The sequence below is a fragment of the Polistes fuscatus genome, unplaced genomic scaffold, assembly GCF_010416935.1.
Source record: "Polistes fuscatus isolate 324 unplaced genomic scaffold, CU_Pfus_HIC Scaffold24, whole genome shotgun sequence".
NCBI classification, from domain to species: Eukaryota; Metazoa; Arthropoda; class Insecta; order Hymenoptera; family Vespidae; genus Polistes; species Polistes fuscatus.
This window is the reverse complement of record NW_025113101.1, coordinates 2014949-2023284: the sequence shown is the minus strand read 5'-3', so window position 1 is coordinate 2023284 and position 8336 is coordinate 2014949. Positions and strand designations below refer to the sequence as shown.

At 33.2% G+C, this 8336-nt stretch overlaps 1 long non-coding RNA gene across 1 annotated transcript; it reads left to right on the top strand.

The window, feature by feature from the left end:
* Nucleotides 1–7086: 7086 nt before the first annotated feature.
* On the top strand, nucleotides 7087–7705 carry LOC122518315. Its single transcript, XR_006304046.1, has 3 exons — nucleotides 7087–7432; nucleotides 7501–7566; nucleotides 7651–7705. It is a non-coding gene; the product is annotated as an uncharacterized LOC122518315 (long non-coding RNA).
* Nucleotides 7706–8336: the final 631 nt, after the last annotated feature.

Here is an 8336-nt window from a genome sequence, read left to right as displayed (position 1 = left end):
ACCATAAACATTGTAATGATAATTAGTTTCTTTCATTTTCCTAATTAATATCATATTACAATTCATTACATTGTTTTCCCTTTAATACTACCTTCATATTATATCCCACATTAAAATACTCGATTTATTTTCTAGGAACACTAATCTTGTGCATTCTTTCAGACGTTTTTGACGTGCAGTGCGGTCGGTAAAGCACGTCTCGGTCGCGTTCGCGTTCGCGTTCGCGATAAAAAACTTTTTATAGTTTTTTATTTTCGTTACCGTCCACCCATCGTCATCCTAAGGGTAGGAGACCCATCGGGCATTCATCACTGAAGATTAAAAGTAAGTATAATTTTTCTATGAAACATTTTCTATGATAAATTTTCAATAGTTTTCGATTACGACGAAGATATTAATCGTTCTTTTTCATTTTCTGTTTCAGAACATCATTGCAATCGAGCGCGTAGGCAATGAGGTACTCGAGTGTTTGCATCGTTAAACAAAAATCGGAAATTTTTCGGGTAAAGAAACTCCGAAAGTTTCTTTTATTCGGTTTATACGTGTGCCATCGTCATCCTAAGGGTAGGAGACCCATCGGGCATTCATCACTGAAGATAAAAGGTAAATTAATTTTTCTATTAAATATTTCTTTAATAATTACTTATAATTTTTAAACGATAACAATGATTCTAATCGTTTTGTTTTTTCTTTTTCTTTTTCCAGAAGGCTAAGTGTTTGTGTTAGTGTTTGAACTGCGTGCAATGCAGTTGTAAAAATTAGAATCAGTGTCGTGATCGCGATAAGAAACACGTAAGTTTCTGATTTTCGTTGGAACCGTCTACGGCATCGTCATCTTAAGGGTAGGAGACCCATCGGGCATTCATCAATCAAGATAGAAGGTAAATTAATTTTTCTATTAAACATTTCTTTAATAATTACTTATAATTTTTAATGTAACAATGATTCTAATCGTTTTGTTCTTTTTTCTGTTTTCAGAGAGGTAAGCGAGTGTTAGTGTTTGATTTTTGAACTGCGCGCAATGCAGTTGCAAAAAATTAGAGTCAGTGTTTGTGCGAATAATTAAAAAATACAATTTTTATCGCGAAGTAGAGTCAGTGTTTGTACGAATAATTAAAAAATACAATTTTTATCGCGAAGTAGAGTCATGTTTGTACGAATAATTAAAATACAATTTTTATCGCGAAGTAGAGTCATGTTTGTTCGAATAATTAAAATAAAATTTTAATCGCGGAGTAGAGTCAGTGCATTCGGTCATCGTCACCCTAAGGGTAGGAGACCCATCGTGCATTCATCAATGAAGATTAGAAGTAAGTATATTTTTCTATGAAACATTTTCTATGATAAATTTTCAATAGTTTTTGATTACGACGACGATATTAATCGTTCTTTTTCATTTTCTGTTTCAGACATCATTGCAATTCGTGCGCGAAGCAATGTACGGGAGTGTTTGATCGTTTTAATTATAATTTAAAATCACGGATTAGAAGCACGTTCGCTCGTTAATAATAAATTCGGTCGCGTTTCGCGTTCGTGTTCGCGTTCGCGTTCGCGTTATTTTTGAGATTTATATATTAAATTAACTGCGAGCAATGCAGTTAATTGCATTAGAGTTTGTTCGTATAAAATTATAGTTTTTTAATTTTAAAACAGTCGTACAGACTGTTCGCGAAGTAGAGTCAGTGAAGTGCATCAGTGAAGTGACCGCCTATCGGGAGTGAATTTTTGTGTTTGCATTGACTGCGTGCAATGCAGTCTTTGAATTAGATTGTAGAATCAGTGTTTGTACGAATAATTAAAGTAACATTTTAATCGCGAAGTAGAGTCAGTGACCGGGCGTAAATTAAATTCAAATCGTATCGCGTATGTAGATTCAGTGTTGTTCGCCGTATAAGAAAAATTTCGGTTTCGCGATAAGAAACTCTTTTATAGTTTCTTATATTCGTTTACCGCGATATTAGAGTCACGGGAGTGCGAGGAAAAGTGCATCGAGGAATTCTCCGATGGATCTGATGGACGAGGGATGCAGCTGGACCATTTGCTACGAAGTAGGAGTGTTTTGGAGCCACCGCAGAACTTCTAATGCTAATTGTTCATATTGCATACATGTGTCATTTTATTTTAAAATGCCCATATATGTAATATAACATTTAGCAGGTCGTGAGTTAAAATTTAAAGTCCCTCCGGTGCTCAATCATGCCGAGGATGAAAGGTCCCAATCGGCACGAGTTACTGGTTGTAATTATTCCAAAAAATTATTGACGAGCACATGAGTGATTTAAAAAAGGATTAGTCCTTTTTTGAAATTGCTCATGAAACTGTATATTTTATTGTATGTTATATTATTAGTCAGGATAGGTCTTCTTGTCTCATCGGTTAAATTCATTTAATTAACAGTGCAATTAATTAATGCACTTTTCTTTTTTATTACGTGTTTCGTTCGCGTTTAGTAGTGGTGAAATCGAGTATTAATTTACTCGATTTCGTCCAATAAAGCATGTAATAAATGTCTTACATGCATTGCTTCGTACTTAGTTTATTTAATCGCGATTTTATTTTTCGATATAATCAAAAAATGAGCAAGAAGACAAACCCATTCGCGACGGATAGACTCTGGCTGTTATATGGTGGCTCAAAGCCCAGTTCTTTCATTAGAACAGCCATTTAACGAAAGAGTCGTCCGAGATTTTTATTATTTTTTTTAAATTCTTAAAATCTTTTTAAAAGTCATTATAAATGACTTGTAGAGTCATAGCCCGCTTAGATTAATGAGAGAACATTTTTATAATAATCAAATCTTAGATTAGGATTTTCAGCAATTAATATACTAATCCCCGTTTCTCCCCCCTATACTTTCTGCGTTCTCATTTATGCGTGTGCCCAGGTGTTACACGTATGGGTGAGAAACGGTTAGTATGGGTTTAGTTTTAAGTTTTTCTCCCCCCATTTGGCGTCTGTCATTGTGCTAGTGATTGCACGGTGTACATTGCACATGTGTGTGCGGTTAGGAATGTGCATTGTACATCGTTTCGCGATACGTAATACCGCGCTTATTATTTTTTAAAGTTATTGAATAAAAATAACTTGTAGAGTCACGCGTACGATACGAAATTTTCTTTTTTAACAATCGTTTTGCATAGTAGAGTTACCGCATTTATTTGTGGAAACTATGATATACTCGTATATAACTAGTATGCAATATATACTAGTTTATACTTGTATTTTTGCATTAGTCATTTATGCAATAATCACTAGCCTTGACAGACGATTACAGCAATTGGTACGTACTCCCATAAATTTAGAAAACGCGTTTGAACTAGGGTGTCGGAGGTGCCCCGGGGCATGCTCTCTAGTTTAGGCTTTTGCACCCTGGTGGTATGTGTGAGAACCGTGGAGTGTGTGGGTGGGTATGCATGTGTATTTTTTTGAGAGAATGTGAAACTTTAATTATAAGTAGGTAGGACCCCGGAATGGCACGTGGCATACTTGCACTTTTCAGTGCGAGTCCCCACCTCCGGGTTTTTACGGAATTGTCACAAAATTCTATCTTTTTTATTCTATCTTGCTTGACTTGTAAATCTTTTTTGTGACAATTCTGTAATATGCATTATGTATCATGATTCAAAGGGATTTGCAACCATTTAAGAAATTCATTTCTATTTCGATTCTATCTCGAACGAGATAGAGTCGAATTCAAATCCGCAAAACCTTTGATGAATTGATACTTAGTTTTAAGTATTATAACTAGCACTTCGCACTATCGCGATTTAGTCTTTGAAATGTTTCATATAATTTAATATAAAGAATAATTTAAATAAAAATATTGCAAAGAAATGCATTGCATTTTTAGTATTATTTTTATTTCAATTCGATTATATTACTCGATAGTAAAAGTGCGAAGTGTTATTAGGTCATCGATTAGCATAATTAACTGCTCGGACATTCGATTAAATGTGCTCGTGTAATATGTGCACAGTCGATGAACTTTTAAGTTCGTTGATTGTCCACGAGCTAGGATAGCTAACGGGAAACGCGAATGCATTTTGTAATAATTAATAAATAGAGTCACCCCCTTAACGAACATCGGAATTATTTGCATAAGATGTATGATGAAAGAAAATAAATGGAATTATTTCATATATATATTGTAATGTGAAATGTATTTCATTTATATTAGTGTTATAAGCAGTTGAGAGTAATTGGGTGAAAATGTCTTGAAGTCGTTTCTAAATTGTACGACCATAATTTGGCATATTATAACGGTTTGGTATTAGAATAGAATCGATACTTTACATAGTTAATAATATTCCTTTCGGCGATGAGATATCTCTCGACCAAAAGGTAATAATTATTTTCAATGTAAAAAGCTCAGGATGTTTTACTAATCACATTTTTCTTTTCAGGGTTGTGTTAGGGTCGGTTAGGTTTTTTTTTATTATATAGAATCAGGGACGATTCTAATTCTATATCATTAATCGTTGTAATATGCCAAATTATGCGAATACTTTTTGGAACGATTGACGTTTTTGGTCAAAGATTCTTTTCGTGCTCGCACGTAGGGAATGTCCGACAGTAGGCTTGAAGAAAGAAGAGGCTAAAAGCCGAAGAGGCCCCCACTTAATTGTGGCTCAAGAGGGCAACTACAGACTTAATGAGTTATTTTCAAATTCAACAGCATGGTTGAATTTTTTGAGAATAGCTCGTTGGTCATTTGATATTTTTATTGTTTTATTTTTTTTTTGCTCGTCAATAATTTATAATGGTTATTAAGAATGGTAATAATTAAAATAGTTTGCTTTTTGTTACAGGTGACCATCGTTGGATTTGCCATACCACCCACCAAATACCGAACATAATTTTTCCTAAAATAAATCGAGTATTAAGAAAATTTAATTTTATAAATGATATTTCATTTAAAAGATAGAAAATACTTTAAAATCATGATAGAGTACAATACCATTCCCGAATTCCCGCCCCAATATCATATCATTTTCTAATTTCCTATTACACACAGTTTCCCCACTTTTCATTCTTCATTTCATTCGTAGAAACTAATTATCTTATAATGTTTTTTAATGTCTCTTTTATTGTTTTAGGTATTAAGATTTAATCAATTATTATATTATGTATTGAATTAATTTGCATTTTATTTTGTTTCAGGATATGATTAATTCCAATCTATTTGTAAGTATTGGATTTTGATCTAGAAAGGAATATGCTTTCGATGCATTCATTGGTTCTTCGCAAATCTAAACTAATCTTTCTGTTTTCTGTTTCAGGTTCGTTTCCAGTATTTTTTTTAATGGGTAGCGGGTAGATTCTTTCTTTCCGAAGAAAGGTCTACTTCAGGGATGCGACCCTGCCCACGCGAGCCTTGATTCTATCTTACTCCCAAGGATAGAATCATGTCCTTACCTAAAATTCCACCCACACCAAATGATCCTTTTTTTAATATTTTATTGGCAGGATTTCTTCTTCTTCCATACGTCTTTGTTTTGTTTGTTGCAGGACATAGGAGGAGGACCAGCCAAAGACCAGCCGACGACCAGCCGAGGACCACAAAGGACTTAATAATATAAAGTATAGTGTAAAGTTATTATTTGTATAATAAAATAAAATTAATGTATAATTAAATGTATAATTTTAATCTATTAATTCTTCTCCCCGTAGCATCGCAAGCGTGTGATAATTATTTTAGTGTATTTTTTTGTTCGTAGGTTTCATGGAACGACCCATAATTGCATACTTTTTCTATTTTTTACTTTATTTTATTTAGATTTAAAATTATTATTTATGAAATACACAGAAAATGTAATTTTTATATGCATTCATCGAAATTATATTGAAGTGTGTTAGTTTTTAATTAAAATCATCGATGTTTCTTAAATTCTTTTCAGATGCATTCCTAGTTTTATGTTAGTATGAGAAAAATCATTGTTAATGCACTTCTGTCTTTTTACAGATACCATGGATCAGTACAAATTTTTATAGATACCATGGATCATTCATTGCATATATGCAAATCTAAAATAATCTTTTCTTTTTCTTTTCCAGGTTCGTTTTCAGGCCCACTTTTCTTCTTCTTCCCTAACCCTTTGTTTTTTTTTGTTGCAGGTTCAATAGGAGGAGGACCAGAGGAGAACCAGACTAGAACTTAGTTATAATAAAATATTAATGTGTAATTTAATGTTTAATTTTATTTGTTAATTCTTCTCCCCTTAGCATCGCACTCGTGTGATAATTATTTTTAATGTATTTTCAATATATTTTTAATGTATTTTATTAGTATATAGGTACTAAGTTATTTCGATTTTATTGATGTTTAACACCCCGTTTATCATTTTGTTATATGGTATTCAAACTTTTCTCTTAATTCTCGATAATAATTGCAAGGATTTCCCTTCTCGGAACTTTCATTTTCAATGGTTTCGACTTATGTCGTCGGATGGGGACATCTTCAGGATGCACATCCCGGGTCTTCAGAAGCGGTTACCTCCTCGTGGTTAGACCTGGGCAATGGTATTTTACTTTCAGTATAATGTTTAACATATTTTATATGTTATGCATTCCATTGCAAGTAAAATCTAGCCAAAGACCGCTTACTTTAAACATTATAATTGTAATTAGTTTCTTTTAACTTCCCAATTAATACCATATTCTTTTACCCCTTTCCTTAGTTCCTTCTATCCATTTAATATACAGAAACTAATTACTTTATAATGTTTCTTTAATAATTCTTATATTTTTCAGGTATTCCTTACCTTTAATTTCCCCCACCAACCATCATACCTTCCCTATTTCTTTCACTTTCTTTCTTTTCCTTTATATTAAGTATGTTCACGTGAATTAGCATGCATTCAAGTGAGTTTACTTAACTTTTGAGGTGGAACAACTTTTAGATTTGTTTTTTATTCGCGATTTGATATGCATAAAATATGCATTTAGCATAGGGACCGAAGCGACACCAAGTCGATTCGGTCGCTATCCGTTAGTCAGGCCTCACCGGTCCTGCAGTTGGCACTATGGTCGGTCGACTTGTGAAGCCTAGGTCCCTCGCGATATATTATTAGGATGCGTTGTTTTTTATTCGCGATTTGATATGCATAAAGTATGCATTTAGCATAGGGACCGAAGCGACACGCGTTGGCGATTCGGTCACTATCCGTTAGTCAGGCCTCAACCGTCTGCTGTTAGAGTAATGGTCGATCGTCGCGTGAAGCCTAGGTTTCTCGTCAAAGAAATTAGAATCAGTGGATTAGTCCGATCGGGGGGAAACCACTTAAAACAAAAATCGTGAAAAGTTCCACCTTAAAAGTTCTACTTTTCCCTATCCTTTTCCGATTCCTTTTAATATTTTCTTTGCAGGATGAACTATGATGCCAAATTTCGTCCAAGAGAAGGAGGAATCGAACCCAAAGAGGACTGAGTTATGGTAAATGGTAGTAGAATATAATTATTTCTATAAATAAATGAACTTTTTTAATTCGTTTATTGTTTCAGATAACAATTCCGACCAAGAGGAAGGGGATGTGGATTAGAAGATGACCAGAAGTGGACTAAGTTATGGTAAATGGTATAAAAATAATTATTTCTATAAGTACATGAATATTTTTAATCAGTTTATTGTTTCATATAACCATTCCGTCCAAGAGGAGAGGAAAGTGGATTAGAAGATGATCAGAAGAGGACAGAGTAATGGTAAACGGTAATATAAAATAATTATTTCTCAATATAAATGAAGTATTTTAATCCATTTATTGTTTTTCTTGTAGAATTGCACATGTATAATAGTTATTTTTAATGTATTTTCTTTATTTTACAGATGCCATGGGTCAACCAAAAATTATATACATTTATTTTTATTATACTATATTTAAGTAGATTGACAATTATGTATAAAATATTAATTAATTATAATCTCCGTATGTGCATATATTGAAATTATATTAAAGTGTATTGATTTTTAATAAAATCATTGATGTTACTTGAATTTTATTCAGATGCACTCCTCGTTTTCAGTTTCTTATTCAGTTTTCAAATTTTTCTCTTCATTTTCGATAATAATTCTAAGGATTTTCCGAATATAACTCTTAGGGTGGAGCCTAAGAGTGGGGCTCATTAAAAAACGTTCTCGGGGCTTTCATTTTCTATGGTTTCATTTTACTTCGGATGGGGACATCTTCAGGATGCACATCCCGGGTCTTCAGAAGCGGTTACCTCCTCGTGGTTAGACCTGGGCAATGGTATTTTACTTTCAGTATAATGTTTAACATATTTTATATGTTAAACATTCCATTGCAAGTAAAATCTAGCCAAAGACCGCTTACAATAAACAT